At 33.5% G+C, this 20224-nt stretch overlaps 1 protein-coding gene across 1 annotated transcript in view; it reads right to left on the bottom strand.

Moving 5' to 3' along the window:
* Nucleotides 1–18535, bottom strand: part of LOC123547535 (protocadherin-like protein) — a 91727-nt gene extending 73192 nt beyond the window's left edge. Inside the window, exon 1 of the mRNA XM_053551809.1 lies at nt 18355–18535. The gene's annotated coding sequence lies outside the window, so the exon portion shown is untranslated. The remainder of the gene's footprint in view (nt 1–18354) is intronic.
* Between the last annotated feature and the right edge of the window lie 1689 nt (nt 18536–20224).

The raw sequence follows: 20224 nt of genomic DNA, 5'->3' as shown, positions 1-20224 counted from the left end.
CTAGTAAATTTATCTAAGAAACCTATAAGCGGATGCGCAGGCTGGTCTGGATCCTTGCTGGTCGCAAAGCCACTATGTTGGTTTTCTCATGGCGCGGCTCATTTGATCTTCATCCATAAACCCACTAGACTGATATTTAAAAAATTCAATTCAAATTTTTTTAATACTCCTTGACTGATTAGGGATTGAATTTGTTAGGTTTTGATAATCTTTAGTTATTAAGATATATAGCAATTCAAAATTAAAACCGACTGAATATGAATCTAATTCGACTTCAAGAAAGTAAAGTGTGTCCAAAGCGTGCCCTTGGCTACCGTACCGTCATGTCTTCTTCACAAACACGTTATGAGACCGCAACGAGATATTTCGGCAAGTGATTCAGCCATTTCGACCAGAGCAGACCAAAGGCTGATCATGGTCTGCATTGTTCGCTTTTCAATCTATAAACTTTCATTGAACACCCCTTCTAATAAAAAATGGTACTGCCCAAATTGAATGATGGACCGGTCCATTTTAGAAATTTAGCAGACCAAAGATACTTATCCAAAAAGCGTAAAATGCGTTACATTATCAATTATGATTCAGAATTAGTTTGCTTTTGAGGGAAATAATTGGTTGGTGATTAACTTAGCAAAAATTTGTCTACTTGATATTCGTTTTCCTTTTCAGTTTAAAATTAAGTTTATTTTTTTTACTGTAATGAACTTTTACGCAATATATTTTCAAAAGCAACTAGGATGTGAAATGAGATATAGATACCGGGTACACCCATTTGAATGGAGTGAACTACCTGATACCGGATACGTAGATGAGATTTAGATCTTTTTTGTTTTGTTGGTTATAATGCAGTTTGGCAAAATAATCGCCTTTATACTTAGTAGCTTGTGGTATTTTATTAGTTCTAAGAAATCCTACGCTGTAAATATTTGAGGTTGAGAACGTCACAGGTAATTGTCGCCGCGCAAAGTATACACCTTAAGAATTTTATTTTATGTTAAGTCCACAGGTAGGTCGAGATATCATCTTGTCGAATTTGAAATATGTTAACCGATGAATTGTGCTGATACTTTTAGAAGATATCCAATGTAGAGTATTCCGAAAATATTGATGAATGTTCTGACATCGGCAGCAGTAACGAATAACAGCGAGGAAATACGTCGCGGAACATTATTGTAGCCGCAGCATGAGAAAACTAACATAGTGCATTTGCGGCAAGCATGGATCCAGACCAGCCTGCCCATCCGCACAGTCTGGTCAGGATCAATAGTTGTTCGCTAACGGTTTCTCTAATTTTAAACAGTCTGTCTTTATTTCTGTTCAGCAGAAAGGATTTATTCGTCACGAGCTGTATCTCTACATACAATGTATCATGTTTCTAATTATAATATCAAGTAACAAAATGAAATGAACTATATAAAGGGCATTATAGCGTCAATCAAATCTGTCACACTTGTATGCTATCTGATCTACGGTGAAACAAAGGTACGGAAGCATGTAGAGGATATCGGACATTTTATCTTAATCTATCTCGCGGCCACGAGTTATAACTAAGAAAAAAAAACGAAAAACAAACAATGTTAGTTATAACTAAGAAAAAAAAAAGAAAAACAAAAAGTGTTACCTCGAGGCCACGAGTTATATTATAACTAAGAAAAACAAACGAAAAAAACAAAAAACAATTGCTTAATTCGTGGACAAAACGATAATTTAACATGGCTGCTAAAATGCAAAATTAAAGCTCGGTTATTTTAGTACCTTCTCATATACCACTCGGGAAAATGTGGTTAAGGCCGCTGACTTCGGATCACTTGTCCCTCATCAATATGTTTTGAAACCTCGCTTTGGATTTAGAGTTTTTCTTCTTAAGAAGCTATCCACCTGGCTTATGGAAGGTCGATAGTTCTGCCTCTAACATCAAAAGCTGGAACATTTTTCGTAGGACCTCTATTGAATCATGATGACCCTAAACCTAATAAATATATCATTTATCACCCTATAGGTATTCAGTTAGCGGTGTTTTTTTTTTCATGTAGCCGAATTCAAATGACCCCCATATGTTTAGATAAAATAATTAATCATTAAATCACATTGTGAGATTTGCGGAATGAGTGACAGTCATTCTTATACACCGGACATTTTTCCTATAAGTAATTGAGCCGCGATATGAGAAAACCAACACAGTGCAATAGCGACCAGCATGGATCCAGACCAGCATGCGCATCCGCGCAGTCTGGTCAGGATCCATACTGTTCGCTTTCAAACCCTATTGTAATTAGAGAAACCGTTAGCAAACAGTATGGATTCTTACAAGACTGCGCGGATGCGCAGGCTGGTCTGGATCCCTGCTGGTCGCAAATGCACTATGTTGGTTTTCTCATGGTGTGGCTCAGATATTAATTTTAACTCATTTTTCCCACTGTAGTTAAAGTTGACAGACTCGTATTTCTGATCCATTTCATAATGATATTTTAAGCGACCAGGGTAATTGTTGAATATACAAATACCAAAAAGCCTGTTACACCCATTTAATATATGCAATATAGAACAGGAGAATCAGATTAGGTTTTTGTTAATTTTATTTGAATGCAATCATTTTTCAAACTTGTCAAAATAATTTCAGTTCATGACATCTCAGGAAATTATACGTAATGGTATCCATTATCGTAGTCCGGAAAGAAACAATGAATCGCGGGCTACTGGAAGGAGTGATTCATCTGATCAAAAATAAGTAATGCATTTTTGTAACAAATCTGACGATCTCGATAAACAAAAGTAAATAAATTACTTTGCAGAATATATTTTCGTTGACGACAGTAATACATCGTTAAGTTTTTGTGACCACAATCTAAATGCGCAGTACGAATTATATTCTTACATCTATTGTCAGATTTGTATAAGTTTAGGTATTAATCTTGGATATACGTCAGGGTTCAAGGTGTAAATCATGACAAAATGACATTATTCAAATTTTTGATATCATTATCGTTATCAGTATACAATCTGATCTCATCCTTATTTTGGTGTAAAATGCACCCTGTCTGGAAAGAAGCCAACAAAAACTAACTTAATTTTGATCTTGGTTGCTTTAGATTGCTCAATTTAGCATTAGTTTAAATTCGAGGCTTGATAGACAAAAGACATATCTTGTTGTTAAGATTTTGCTCATCGCAAACGTTGATTTCTATGGAAAATGTTTCCTTTTAAATTCGCATTTGCCCTTTCCGCAAATATTTACGAAGCTAACGAAAACTGAAACACCGCGAGAAAAGCTAGAAATCTCGATTAAAAGTTGAATTTGAAATGATACTTTCACATTGGCACCCTGGTATGCTCATGTTATTGTAGGTACTTTGTTACTGACATTAACATCCATAGCTTCTATAACTAAAGTTGAACATGTCTATAAAAGGCCACTCTTGGGAAATGGGAAATGTATTTGTTGACGGTGTAAACAGGTAAATTTCCATTATGGGTGTATAAACGGAAAGAGAAATGTTTATAAGCAGTTTTCTAGCACTACATTGACTGTATTTCTTTTCACATCACATGTCAAAGTATTTGTGCTTGTCTGTGATGTCAAAAGTTTTTTGACATTTCATCTTCATAATTTCGCTTTTAATTGATTAAGCCTGATCAGCAACTGTCCATGATCATTAGTCAGTATGTTTGATTGGCCTATCTGCAAACGTAATTCATTAAAGAAATACCGTATGCTTTATTTTATGGTAACGGAACAATATATTATGTTACTTCGAGCAGAGATTCGGTAATAGAGAAATGATCGGTTTGCATGATTTAAAAATCTATCTAAAATATCACCTTGGTTGGCTACAGAAGCATGGAGGGGCATCGGATATTTTTTATTTTAATGTATGTCGTAGTTGGCCTCTAAACATAAAAAGTGTAAGTTAGAAGGCTGTTGAATCTCAGTCACGCCTCTTTATAGCAAAATGCAAATGGAATGTGTTGCTTTTGCCGCCGTTCAGCTAAAGTGTTACATTAGCATTAATTTATCAATTAATAAGCCATTGAATTGATCGGTGATTTACAAAAAACATATATAGATTTAATAAAATGGACACAATACCTTATATGAAATGTAAATTGGATAGGTGTGAGGTTGACATGTCCCAAACGCGTTTAGCCCTCTAGATTCTTTTTATATAACTGAGAGTTCCAATTCGGGGCCTCTATTTTCAACTTGTTATTTGTACGTTTCGTTTTCTATGCTATGTAAATTGTCCAAACCTTTTTTTGCCTCCCACTCCCCTTTTATGGCTCCTTTGCCTTTCCACCTTCAATTATCCTATCCCCACTTTTAATAGCTTTTATATTAAAATCTAAATATTAAAATGTACTTGTTAATGGGAATTTGGAGTAAACCGTCTGTTATATCTTTCCATTAAAGTTTCTATTTGTGATGGCCTACTGTGCCATGTGCGGCATTGCCTGTGTTTACCTTGCTCAATGTTTGTGATGGCCTACTGTGCCATGTGCGGCCTTGCCTGTGTTTTCCTTGCTCAATGTTTGTGATGGCCTACTGTGCCATGTGCGGCCTTGCCTGTGATTACCTTGCTCAATGTTTGTGATGGCCTACTGTGCCATGTGCGGCCTTGCCTGTGTTTACCTTGCTCAATGTTTGTGATGGCCTACTGTGCCATGTACGGCCTTGTCTGTGTTTACCTTGCTCAATGTTTGTGATGGCCTACTGTGCCATGTGCGGCCTTGCCTGTGTTTACCTTGCTCAATGTTTGTGATGGCCTACTGTGCCATGTGCGGCCTTGCCTGTGTTTCTATTTGTGATGGCCTACTGCTGTACCATGTGCGGCCTTGCCTGTGTTTACCTTGCTCAATGTTTCCAGAGAGTCTATTCTTTCCTTTTCTTTTTTTCAAACTGTAGATTTTCAAAGGGTAACAAGCTTTAAACATATGTCTAGACACTAACGCGTATTCCTCCAATTGGTATTTTGGCATTTTTGGAATAATTATTCACATATATATATATATTGTACTGCTAGGCGCTTTGCCGTAATTGGTCTGGTATATTGTGGTGGTGATTTAGTTCGTATTAATTAATTCTCTCTACTATATAATAATTTATAATGCGAACTTGTATCCTAGCGGATCTCACCTATGGGAAAGTCAACTGTTCTGAATATGATTATATCCCTTAACACAAATTATCTATATATATTCAATGTATCCTCGAGATCCAGTTAACTTTCAGAGAGAGAAAATATAGCTTCTCTGGTCCCAATCAGTTATAAAGACTAAAAAGTCACTACTGATTTGTGAGACATGAAAACAGAGATTTGAGTATATATATGCAAATGTTGAACCAGTACGAATATGTAGTACAATTCGGGCTCGTATATAAAGCAGTATCGAAACTAATCTTATTAGGTTAGTGGACTTGCTGTGGCATGTGCGTGTTCGTTTGTACTGCTAGGCGCTTTGCCGTAATTGGTCTGGTATATTGTGGTGGTGATTTAGTTCGTATTAATTAATTCTCTCTACTATATAATAATTTATAATGCGAACTTGTATCCTAGCGGATCTCTCGTATGGGAAAGTCAACTGTTCTGAATATAATTATATCCCTTAACACAAATTATGTATATATATTCAATGTATCCTCGAGATCCAGTTAACTTTCAGAGAGAGAAAATATAGCTTCTCTGGTCCCAATCAGTTATAAAGACTAAAAAGTCACTACTGATTTGTGAGACATGAAAACAGAGATTTGAGTATATATATGCAAATGTTGAACCAGTACGAATGTGTAGTACAATTCGGGCTCGTATATAAAGCAGTATCGAAACTAATCTTATTGGGTTAGTGGACTTGCTGTGGCATGTGCGTGTTCGTTTGTACTGCTAGGCGCTTTGCCGTAATTGGTCTGGTATATTGTGGTGGTGATTTAGTTCGTATTAATTAATTCTCTCTACTATATAATAATTTATAATACGAACTTGTACCCTAGCAGATCTCACGTATGGGAAAGTCAACTGTTCTGAATATAATTATATCCCTTAACACAAATTATCTATATATATTCAATGTATCCTCGAGATCCAGTTAACTTTCAGAGAGAGAAAATATAGCTTCTCTGGTCCCAATCATTTATAAAGACTAAAAAGTCACTACTGAATTGTGAGACATGAAAACAGAGATTTGAGTATATATATGCAAATGTTGAACCAGTACGAATGTGTAGTACAATTCGGGCTCGTATATAAAGCAGTATCGAAACTAATCTTATTGGGTTAGTGGACTTGCTGTGGCATGTGCGTGTTCGTTTGTACTGCTAGGCGCTTTGCCGTAATTGGTCTGGTATATTGTGGTGGTGATTTAGTTCGTATTAATTAATTCTCTCTACTATATATATATATATATATGCGTGAAAACAAGATATTATAAAACCTTTGACTTTACTGAAAATTTTGCAACTACTAATTGATTGATTCTGAAACTTAAACTCCTGACTTGCCGTTTTCATTTCTTTTGACAAACAAACGAAGCGCTATCATTCAAACCGAATACATTTTAATAACCTCGAATATTAACACTATTTCTTCAAAAATGTATATGTTCAATCATGTCCCTATTCATTTGAAGTATATAAGCCTAAATGCAAACATAGATAGTCACAGTCTTCTTTAACTTGTGTCGTCAAATCGATTTGTCCTAACAATATCTCAGGCTGTCTTTTCCATCTTTTGATCCAAATTTTTGATGATAATTATCCAAGCTACTAATGAAAATCGGTCCAAGAGAAAAGTCATAATATTATGCAAACACCATTAGGCAAAATGTCATACACTCGGCTCAGGAGGCGTAACCTTTACAATAATGTATATATACATAACATAAATAAAATATCTATACTACACAATATACCTCACATTGTGTTTTGTTGTCCATACACGAAAGTATGTATTTTTGTCACAGCTGGTACGCCTCTTTATACTGTGTACACAATAGTGACAAGGTTTTCAAAAGGCGCATGCCACAACTCTATTTTCACTGTGTATTGCACCATCTTTAGAATATTTCTATAATTTTAAAATTTTAAACAGCAGGAGTTATGTCACTTCTTTTATGTGATGACTACTAACGGCAAAACTTTATGAGAATAAGATTTTTTAATTCATGATTTTGGGAGGTTTAAATGTTTAAATGTATTTAAAGGAACGTTAGTGTGCGAAAATGAAATTGGTAATGACGTTGAACGCAAAATACGTGTCCCTCCTGCTTCTACAGTATTATTCTGAGCCACTCTAGTTTATTTTCTCCCAACAATTTTGTTGGTATTTGATGAATTCTTTATGTCAAAAAAACGTGACCTTAAGGCTTCAAAGAAACTCCAGTATCCAGATAGCATCTTGGTAGCTTTTTAGACTCAGAGCTAACACATCTACTTATAAAACAAAACATTTGAAATTAGTTTGCCTGTTCTTACATATGCGTATGTGTGTATCAGTTGTGTGTATATCTTGTTTGTTTTTTATTTTGCTATAAAATGCGAACATATGAACTGCATAATGGCTTCTCTGTGTTCTTTATCAAAACAGTACTGGGATACCATATCCGTAAATCAACAAGGTGGAAGTTAATTAAGTACAATATTATTCAAAGGACATGCTTTTATAACACGCACAGTATCAGAATGTTTGTTAAGGCCAAAAGACCACAGAGGTCAAGTAGTAACACGTTTGACTGTATATATAAATGTCCGGGTTCGAATCCCGATCCAGGCAGTGGTATTTCTTAGATGCTCACTAGTGTCTCCCTCCTAACCAAGAGGCCAGTTCTTGCTTTTCTCTGAAAATACAACTTCGAAATTCGCCACACAATGGACGTTAAAGAACCAGAACTGAAAACTCGATAATTCGATTTTATTGACAATAGATAAAAAGGTCATTTAAGCGAAAGTGATTTTACCTTTATATTTATATACAATTCTTACACAAAAATTGTAAAAACGTACACTCACTGTTATTGAATATAACATGACTGGATGTATTTTATCTTTATTAAATCTATCTTGTTAGCACGATCTAAATCAAACATGTTTTAATCTTTGTTAATTGCATAACTTAAAGCAGTATTCAGATTTTTTAAAGTGGGATTTAAATTTTCAATGAATATGTTAATTTATGAAGTAATTTGAACTGAATGTAACTTGCGTTTTTGATGCATTCGTGAAAAACAAAATGATATTATCAAGCTCAGCTAACCACTTTCTTGCAAATGAAACGCAGCAAGCACAAATGCCCTCATAAATATTCATGACATAAACATATGAACAAACTTTATAACAGACGACAGAACTTGTATTTTTTGTATATCAGAAAGAAATAATCAATGTTCATCTAACATTTATATAAATGAGCCGCGCCATGTGAAAACCAATATAGTGGCTTTGCGACTAGCATGGATCCGCGCAGTCTGGTCAGGATCCATGTTGTTCGCATTAAAAGCCTATTGCAATTAGAGAAACCATTAGCGAACAGCATGGACCCTGACCAGACTGCGCGGATGCGCAGGCTGGTCTGGATCCATGCTGGTCGCTAAGCCACTTTGTTTGTTTTCTCATGGCGCGGCCCAAATAATGAATATATAAGTGTATTACTTCAGTCTGAATTTTGTTGTATTTGATTGCATACGGTAACAAAATTAACCAATCTAGTCTCTTGACCTTTAGCCTGCTGGCGGCAAGTGACTTTGTCTTTGCGGTCAGTGCAGACCAAGACCAGCCTGCACATCTCTGCACGCTGCTCATGGTCTGCACTGTTCGCTATTCAGTCAGTATTTTCTCATAAGAAGTGGTATTGCCGAAAATGAATGAAAGACCAGTTCATTTTAGAAATTTAGCAGGTTAAAGGTTAAGGTTATAGCACGTGTATACGTATTCACGTTACTTAGGATGTCATAAGTTCTGTGCGCAAACACCGGAGCATGGCTGAAATCGCTACATAATTAACTTATTTTCAGTATGGGTTCATTCACTTCCTTAACCGGCACAATTTCTTGATACGAGTATTATCATGTCTGACTATTTGACTGTACGTAGTAAGTAATGGGGGTCAGACACTTTAAAGACATTAGTTGGACATGGAAACGGTAGCACGTGAATAACATTCATCTTAAAGACATTAAACACTACGCGTTTTGTGTTAACGTTAGGACTGAGTTGGCAATATCCCTTTTTCTTTTCTACATCTATCGTAGAGACATATCGTCCTGTTAGACAAAGATGTGCACAAAAGATTTCCGCAGAAACGTATATGTCAATCTGAGTTCTCGAAACCAAAATAAAATGATAATCATTTAAATGTAGTATAAACAAATAGAAAAAGTTGAGACTCAACATCTCGCCTATCAAAACATAAATGAAAATGTTGCAGGCTGGATTTGATTGAACCTTTTCATGGACTGTAGTGGAAATGCAGTTCTCGCCCTTTATCCCCGGGTTGAGCTGAACATAACATTTTTATAGTTATGACAAACACAAAAATTACAATTTATAGATATTCGCTGATGTATTCCTACGGCGGTGTGCATGAAACCTTCAATGATGCTCAGAGTGCAATTCCATTTAAAGCGACGTATGGTCCCCAGCTGTCCCTAACAAAAAAGACATTGGGCAGAATTAAACAAGTCGTATTTGGAGTGCGGTTCTAGCGGTTTTGAGCTTGTATAACACAGGAAGTGCTCAAAAAATAAAAAGCAGTCACCACATTCAATAGCAATTTAACAAATTCATTCATCAATTTTATGTCTCGAAACAGAAAAAAAAAAACAAACGTTTACGTATTTCAAATTGATAAAATGTCCCGTACGAATAGTTTTTGTTTGATATTAGAAATGTTTGCTATGACTTGAATAATGGTTAACATTTGACACGTCAAAACATTTAACACATGAACGACCAGTCTACCATTAAATTCATAGAAGGGGGCAGAATGACACTCAATGACACCTTCTTACAAATCAAACTTTTTAACATACTGTATACATAAAACATACATAAACAAATCATAAAAGAAAAATAAAGAACAGAACAGAATATAATAATAGGATTGGAAACGAGCCTAGGAGTTCAAAAGTATTATTGATATTCTTAGAGCGATAGAAAACAGAGAAAACTATCCGCGTATTTGAAACATAAACTTATTTTGTACGCATTTTCATGGATTGCTGATATTGTCACATAACAGATCAAGCTACAAATATGTACATATTGGATGCCCCTTGACATCGGCTGCTATGATAACAAGTGAACGCTCAGTCACAGAAACTGGATTATATTGGCAACGTCCGATGAATTGGACATGATATGATGTTTTGGCGAAAGCAGATAAGAACGACCAGTCAAGTTCTTTAACTCGTATAAACGCAGGGCTTACAAGGTTTTGTTTGCTTGTTTTCGCCTATTTGGATATTCGATTTCTCTGCCGGGGTATTTTGTACATCCGTGCAGGCTGACCATGTTCTGCACTGTTCGCTATTCAGTCTGTAAACTTTCAGTGAATACCCTTTGAATAAGAAGTTGTACTGCCCAATTGAATGATGGAACAGTTCATTTTAGAAATTTAGCAGGGTACAGGTTAATAGTACATGATCAAGATGAACATATAGATTGAGCTTCGTTACTTTTTTTGCCGAATATGTCTTTCATTCAGCAACAGATGAATATAACGAACAAACATTAGGCATTTCGAAATGTCTGAGGAGTGTATTTCTTCTTTTATCTTAAATACGATCTTGTCCGTTTGTTTAATGATAAGCCATTTTTAACGCAATATTTTCGTGCTTGATAATACTCATAATTTTTAGATGACTTGTTATATAAATCGCTGGTGCCTAGTTCTATAGTTCAACACTAAATTTTGCCGAGCTAAAGTCAATGCCCTTCGGGTAATAGTTTTTACAATTGACTGGCCAACCTTCAATAAGTGCATACCAAAGCTCCTGACATTAACTTTATTCGTGTATCGATGTATACTTTGACGCGTGTCCGTTTTCTATTCGAAGTGATACATGAGTGCTAATACGTTATTTGAATTTGTGAAACTTAATAACCGATGCTTTCTGGTGTTTTAAGTTTCGAATGTTTGGTATGTCGCTTTAAAACAAACAAAAATATCAGTATAACGTGACGACAATTGAAACATCTTATTCTAAAGGAATGAAATATCAACTGTTTACTTTGTTATTTCGTGAAGAAAACCATTATTGTAGATGTTTATCTGGATGCGTTGACGGATATTTAATTGAGACAAAATAATCAAGGAGCTGTTCATTATCAATTAATGGAGCGTAAACCGTATTTTGTTTGAATAAGAATTACTTTTTTAAACGAAGATTTTAATCAAAGTGAAGCAGAGTATATCATGTGTTCAAAAATCTTTTGATCGAACTTAAACAAACATCTCGTTAACTAGGACTGTAATATTAAGCTGCGAACAAGCTTTTGGCCAAAATGAATTGCAACGCTAGGAAACAAAAATTAGATGCAAAAATGTAAATGGTCGTGCCGCTGTTGGAGTATTTTGCAGGCCATGCTTTACGGTATCAAAAATCCATGATGAACGCCACTTTTCACGGAACGCTGCAGTACGTCAGTACTTGTATAAATGAGTAAATGAATATATATCTACAATCGGCATATTGTCTAGATTTAGCAGAATCATTAGCCGCTTATTTCTTGCCACATTTATCTGAACATATCCATTAGACGTTGCATTTTTTGTTTTCTAAATTTATACAAGAATTTTCATCATTTAATTGTTTGAACTGAAAATTTAATGGTAATCAATTTTACTACGATAGCCAAAATATCGAAAATAGTCTATAGAAGGAACTTGAAGGACAATGGGCATGGTGACCTGTTAAGCAAACTGTTTCAGGTTCCAAGACGCAACGCCATATAAATTTATTTTACGCATCTGTGTTAACTTAAATAACAGAATCTGGAAATAAATGTAAGTGGTTGTATTGTGATTCATAATGCATTAATGTTTGTCACAATTCAAGTTGAAAGGCACGTTGCACAAAACTCTGTAAGATTCAAGCTATACCTGTATTTGATACCGATTTAAGCAAACGTTCTTTTCAACGATCATAACATAAATCGTTTCCTAATTTTGGCTTTCAATTCAACTGTTTGACAAAATTATTAACTATTTTGTACAACACAGACCCCTGTAGAAATATATATCGCCTCAAAATTATATACGTAGAATAAAATTAATGTGTAATTTTGTCTCATGTTGGCTTCGTAAAACAGATCCAGACTATACATTTGCAATAATTCAATGCGATGCACTGAGCGTACGTACATACATTGTATTTCTTTGTGTAAGGACAAATAACATTTATATTGTTATCTGCACGAAATATCTAGGTGAAAACGACGAGACAAGTGTTTAAAAAAATCTCTGACGTGAATAAGGTGCGTATAAACCGTCAACAGCCTGTTAATGTACCCTCTATATTCATGCGGATAAGTTTTGCGTAAATATACACCATATCCATTCAACTGAACGGACAAAACAAACAATCACAATACTACAAAAGCTATTAAAAGGCTCATATTACCTGAAAACAGAGATCTTTTGTTCACACTTACTCACTTTCATTGTTAACTAACACATAAATTATTATGCGTATTCATTATTCATTGCCGACTTTGTGCATTTGCATTGCGTAATAATTTACGTAAATACAAGAATAAGTTTAAAAATAAGACCAACAAAAACATACAATGCATAAACAACGCATGATTATATATTTTTCTGAATTAAAGAACATAAGAATTTAAAGAAACAAATTTGATATCTCTGAAGTATGTAATTTTTAATCTTAATGTGTTCATCTTGGGCTTTAGTATATCTTAACCAAAACGTAATCTGAATAAACTTTAGACAAAATTAGTTTGTGTCTTAAAATAATACAGAATACAGAATGGTCATTAAATGCTCAAAGCATCTTTGAAGCCAAAAGTTTAACAGTTATACCTTTATGTTGACAATTTATCTGCGTTAAATATATCATCAATTCAGATTGTGATCATATGGCGACAATAAAAAAATCAAAAAAATCACATCAATATCAACGACAATGACATATAAATGAATATTTACATATACCTGCTTAATTAACCTAAGGTCGAACAATTTCCGTAGGTGTTAAAACCACAGCCTACTTTAGTCAAAGAATGTATAAACAGGAAAAAACATACTATAGAAGGCCACTTTTCATGGAGAACCGAGGCAATATCATCATGGCCTCTATAAACACAAATACAATTATGAATAAAATACTATTTTTTTCTTTTCATTTGATGCTAACAAATATTTTCTAGTATACATTTGTAAGTTAATACAAAATGTAGGCCTATTATAAAGCAACTTTTTTTTTGTCTGAATGCCAATACCGTGCACACTGACCGACGTGTCATATATCATTTTATACACTATACCGGGTAAAACATTTTGTCGTTTAAGAATATTTAGCTGGTTGAAAGGCGGATGGATGGAAATATTTGGCTCGAGGCTTTGCTGAGTTACCATAAAACAGTTTATAAGAGCCAGATATTACCATGACCCCCTTCAACTAGTGACACATTCTTTTTACTGCATACCGTATACAACAGATAGAAGAAATCAAGTTAAACGAATGTTTATTTCTTTCAAGCATTATTTTAGCATAGCAGCTTACGAAATAATGCATTCATTAATAAATTACAGCACGACAGTCTGCTATAACCCTGGGGTGTAGGATGAGTTTTATTAGCAGTGACAAAAAGTACTGCCTTGGAAGCAAGAAATTGCTACGGATATAAGAACCAGAGGGGAAAAACTAGGCAGGAGTATGTTGTCACCTCTTTAATCGCAATATCAGTGATAAAAAACTGTTTGCAGCGCATGAATGTTCATAACTTCTGATTTGTAAGAATGTAGGAATGACAGGAAAAGTTCATAGTTGAGGGAAACTGTATGCTATGCTTGTAGATATGCGCATACGCTTGTTTGTTTGTTTCGGGTTTAGAGTCGTTTTTAAACAGTATTTCAGTTATGTAACAGCGGGTAGTTAACATATCCAGTGTTCATTGATTCTCTGCCAGTACAAACCTGTTGCCCGCAAATAATTGCCAAAATCCACATGAATCAGAGGTGGAGGAAGAACGAAGAACGATTTCAGACACAATGTCTTTCTTCAAGTCGTCACTGAGAACATATGCTCCCCCCCCCCACCAGAAATCGAGCTCGCGACACAACGATCATCTACTGCGCCCTCCATGTCGAATCTAAGACAGAGAATTTATTATTAACTCACCATCGGAATGAACTTTCTCTATACCCTATATGTAAGACCACAATAGAATATTGAATCTCCAATGCATAAGTGTTCAATTGCAACGATTAATGTACATTTGCAAAAGTCACTGAATTACCTCTTTAGCACAGCAATTAATAGGTTATGTTCTGGTTTTCTTTTGCAAAAGTTTTAAGACGATTCTTTTGTCATTTATAGAATATTTCTTTTACATAAAATACCTATTAAGCTGTAGCTGTAATAAAGAAGAGCATTTTCCCAAATAAATAATAAATAAGCCAATGAACAGTAACCGAACATCGGCTGTAGGAAATAAATGTCTTCATGCGTTTCTTTAAAACCATAAACGAGAATAACAATACACGCATATCAAATTACAAATACCTAGGATGAATGCTGGAGAAAATGAAATCTACATAAAATGTACATTAATATATACATTCGTTCCAAACGGTATGCTTTAAAAAAAAGCTTGTTGTTGCTTTTCTTAACATTTATATACTTTTCGATTTTTTATTCATAGATATCGATTGATACATATTATATAAGTGCCGTTCCATGACAAAGCCTGTATTGGTGACAAGCAAAATTAAGATAACAAAATATTCATGAAGAACTATCTTTTACCTTTCAAATCTAAAAATTTGACGAAAGTATATTTACTTTTTCAAGACTTATAGTGGTTTTAAGTAAGTCACCGAAATCATTTAGAGAAGCGACGTTAAGAATATCATGAAAGCAGAATGATGTTGCCATGAATGGCGTGTATTTTTCAGGTCATTTAACCAATAAATTATGCATATCACTAATTGTATTATCTAGAAACATTTAAAATGATTTACTGAAGAACATCTTAACTATCGTCACGAACCTTTCATGTATGTACCTCTATATCTTAATAGTACATGGGTGCTTTGGAATTTTGTTTGCCATGACAACACAAATATCATTTATACGTTAAACTATGGTAGAATTTGATTTGCCTCATATAACTGAATATATACAATATTACAATATAATTCTAGTTTCTACTTGAAAAGTATTTACAAATAATCCAAGAGAATAAGTATTGAATTTCATTATCTCGCTTTCGTGTTTCTTCTCATAGTTTGTTTTTTGAAACAGGAAGGTATAATAATACTCCCCGAGAACAAAGACTTTGTAAATCATGCAACTTACTACAAGTGCAAAATGAGTACCATTTTTATTGGTTTGTCCCCATTATCGTAATTTAAAAACAAAGTTTTTTTAAACCTTATTACTGTCACTGGCCCACATTGAATAAATTTGAATCTATGATGTCTACAACATCAAAAAAAGGTTATTTGCAACCTGGCTAAATTCATATATTTTGCTAACAAACTTCGTATTTCTTAGGGTTTTCTAAGGCAGTTACAATTCTTATATAGATTTTGTTGTCTTGTTAAACATTGTAACCTATTGCTATTGTATTACTGGTAATGTTTCACTGAATATATCTCTCCTGCAAATTCTTTTTGTACCAACTATTTTAGTAGATCTATGTTTACACTGTACACATTTTTGTATAGGCTATAAACATTGTAATGAATGTTTTATGCTTGAATAAATTATTCGTATTCGTATTCGTACATGAAAATGATTTTCCAGTATTTTAAACTATTTATTATGCAACAAATACATTTATCACATGTTTGACGTCGCGGGGGTGCAAAAAAGCCATTAAATAAAAATGATAATGCACTAGTGTAATAAAGCTTTGATGTCGACGTCGTTTATAGTATAGGCGACTTTGGTCAAATTGACTTTTTACATAGTAAATGAAATTAGATTTTTTATGTTTCGACAGGAAAGGCTAACTTGTGATAAAAATAATATTACATATGTGACTTTCCACATTGAATTTATTAAACTCGTTTATTATTTTATTCAACTCGTTTACCAAATTCACTATGAAAAGACACTCATGTAATATCCACTATTAATTATCATTCAATCATGACTTCTGTTTTTATTTACAATTACCGACAGGTGGAACTAACTTCTAAATCTTAAGCTCTTTTTGTCATCAACTACGTTAAAGTCTTAAAACATTGTCAATGGATAAAATAGTGTTACGATTCTATTTGACCATTTACTATTTCAACTCATGTAAAAAGATCATGATATGATAAAAGTCATATAGGACTTTTATACTTTAAACGTTACATTAAAAATGTCAAACACAGATTTATAGTCAAACGTATGGCACTCTTGAGCGGTCTCTTGTAGTATGTTTAATGTGGCATATTATCTTAAATTGTATTCATTTGAACCTACTGTGTGTGTCTAAATTGACTAACAGAACCAATGATATATGTTGAAATATACACATAGTTTGATTTTTTTCAATTCTACAAAATAATACATGTTTTTGTAAGCCTTTCTTTTTTTATAAATGTAATCAAATGTCCAAGTATGGAGGTAGTATATTAAATATCTTACATTTATTTTTTATTTTAAATACATATTATTTGTTTTCATTTTGCTGTTTCAACAGAAAGCTAGGATGACGCGATGGCGTCGGAGTTTTATTGTTGTAGGTGAAAACTTTACTTAACCTTTACTGCTAAAGGCACCTTATTTATTGAATTAATGTGTGTTAGAAATGAACAACATGTACAAAACATGCACATTTCAAGGAATTGCAAACCTGAAAATCGACAATAAAAATTCAATCTTAGTTACATGGAGAACCTGTTGTAAGACACCAGCATTCTTTGTGGACAAATATATCGGAAAAGTTCTAAATTCTCTAATAACGATATGCGCACTGAAAGTATGATTTATTAACGGCACAACTTATTTTAAACAAGTCGGTATATATATCTTAAAGAGTGATGAACTACGAAATAAAATATGCCACCTTGAATTTTGTGGTATGAAAACAAAACTGACAATAAAATTGATCCAAAATTGGTCCATTCAATTAACACAATTCGAACGAAATGTCTATATTAAAACATTTATGTCAGTTTATTGACCGCTCATTTTCACTCATAAATCAGAAAACTGCATGCTTCATTTAAATATTTTGGTCAGAAGTCATTGCTTTTTGCTGTGGATAACTACAGAGAATAGAGTATAGTTGTAACGTTTTACCTTTTAAGTAAATGAGCCGCACCATGAGAAAAAAAAATAGTGGTTTTGCGACCAGCATGGATCCAGACCAGCCTGCGCATCCGCGCAGTCTGGTCAGGATTCATACTGTTCGCTTTTAGTTTCTCTAATTGCAATAGACTTTGAAAGCGAACAGTATGGATCCTGACTGCGGATGCGCAGGCTGGTCTGGATCCATGCTGGCCGCAAAACCACTATGTTGGTTTTCTCATGGCGCGGCTCAAATTGTGAAACTTTCTGTCCGTTAGATCTTTGCTCTTACGTTTATTAAATTCTAACTTGTCAAGAATGAAAAATAAATATGTGAGTATGTCTTCACAGAATATGACTTTCGCCATTTGTCTCATTTCAATGCATCGAGTTAGTTCGGATGTGCATAACTATAATCATATTACTCCTGTCTCCGCCCATTTTGCTATTTGCACTGTTGATGTATTTACTGTAGTTTTTAAGCTTAGATATTGCAATTGTTTTACCGTAGATTTAATTTGCACATTGACTCATGATTCTTTTTTACCTGTTTTGTTGGCTTCTTGTAATCGGAGAAAACACGGCTATAAGAATAACAAACTCTAGTGCAATTGTTTACATTATTGCTCAAAAGTGATTTATCATATAAACCAAAGAACTATAGACTATAGACAACTTTATGCAATATTGAAATGTTTCTACAGAAGTTAATGAATTGCTTGCATGTTAAAGGAGACAATGACGGTTAGAATGTAATTTCCAGTCTTATATCTTATTGAAATATTTACCTTAATATTTTTGACAGAGTAAAACCCCAAGAAAATGCAGACAAATTATCTGAAAGTAAAATTGTGGCAAATGCTTATGAGTGATAAAATCATAAAAAAAGAACGGTCTTACCTGAAATTCTGCCCTGTAATAGTTGTATCCAGTCAATATTTCCTATATTTATTATCCAATTTATAGACAGTTTTAAATATACATATCACTTAAAGCTTAATCTTTAGTACATTCGCAGTTGCATTTTGTAATGTAGTGTCGTTTAGTTTAGTGAGAGATCAATATTCTATATTCTTTTGAAAGACGAAACGTGTTTTCTATCAATACAAGCAGTACTGTTTATAAATAATCGCTGCTTGATGAAGCATTTTGATTTATTTTGCTATTTCAATAGATGTAAGTGTTTAAAGTATATCTAAAATGGCTATAGATATTTTCAGAGTTTAACAGTAGTGTTCCAATCAAACGTGAAAGTTGTTAAATTATTCATACGAACAATAATTAAATTCAGAGTGACACGTCCTTACTTTTACATAAAAAATAATGAGAAAAAACAACTTTTTAAGGTTTTGGCGTAATTCAAAAGACTTTAATCCCGTACTGATAAAAAACAACAACAACAAAAAAAAGAGAGAAAAAACAACAACAAAAAACAAACAAACAAACAACAACAAAAAACAAACAAACAAAACAACAAAAAAAGAGAAAAAACAAAACAACAACAAAAAGAAACGCATCAAAACTTGTTTTACAATCTCATCACTTCATTTTTTATAATACATGACCATTTGGCCATGAATGGGCTGTAATTGTTAGATCCAACACAGAGTTGATACTGTAAACTATGTTTTCATGTGCAAAATATATGACTTTGTGTAAAAAAAATAAATAAAAGCTTAAATTAAATAAATTAAATCATTATATAGTATTACTTATATCTTATGCATTCCCAGAAACTATGCTATTTCAAATATTACTTACATTTAGCAATACATATATAATGAAGTATATCAACATTTACTATATTATTGTTTTGTATAGAAACAAAATAAGTCTATTTTGTGTAAACAACATTGTAATAATATCAAAGAAGACAGCACGCGCGACAACATTTCAAAAAGAACATTACTGATTTTACTTTCGGTTAAGGTTGAGTCGACATGACTGTGTGATATTTCTCTGGATTTAACAATATCTTTATTAAAAACTAGGCACTGTGTTTTATCGACTGAACGCCGGCAGATCATAGTGGGTGTGTTATCTAAATGTTGAAAAGATAGATTCCTGGCATTTATTTCAATTTACTCGTGGGAAGCAAGCCGCATATTTTTGTAGAAAGCTACTGTAAAATAATATAAGGACTGAATGTTTTCTACGTTAAAAGTCGTATAAATGCATAAAAATAGGTTTTAATGCTTATTGGCGTGTTAAATATTCTATTTCTCTCTTATCTATTCTTTATATCATTCACGACAGATGGTTTAATATTAACGTTGCTTTCTCTCATATTCATGAAAGGCACATTATATTCAGTAATTTGTAACTACTTTGAAACAGTATACTGACAATTTGATATTTGTAACAATGACCTTAAAATATTGGCATTCGGCATTTTCTGTTTGATCACTGCATTTTTAAGTTGTTATGAAAAATAAATTCTGATAATACAGAAAGATGCTAAAATCACATTTCAGTGTGTAGGATCTTTGGACAAGAGGTTAAAAAAGAATATAGTATAAATTGATTGTCTTTAATGTAGATAAATTGGCGTAGTCTCGCGGAGATTGCCGATTGTTTTTACGGGTCTGCTCTCTTACATCAAAATGGCTGAAAAAGAGGCTCTCCGACCGTCGTTGTAGTAGACATGTTTACAATGCAATATCACAATCCTTCTTAGTTCATTTAAATGTAAATTCTTTGAAACATATTTGACAAGTCAAAACATGTTTAAGTAATCACAACTCTATACAGCAGACGCAAGGCATTACAG

The sequence above is a fragment of the Mercenaria mercenaria genome, chromosome 9 (genome assembly GCF_021730395.1).
Source record: "Mercenaria mercenaria strain notata chromosome 9, MADL_Memer_1, whole genome shotgun sequence".
Lineage (NCBI taxonomy): Eukaryota > Metazoa > Mollusca > Bivalvia > Venerida > Veneridae > Mercenaria > Mercenaria mercenaria.
Note: the sequence above shows the minus strand (reverse complement) of the source record. Positions and strands in the feature narration are given on the sequence as shown.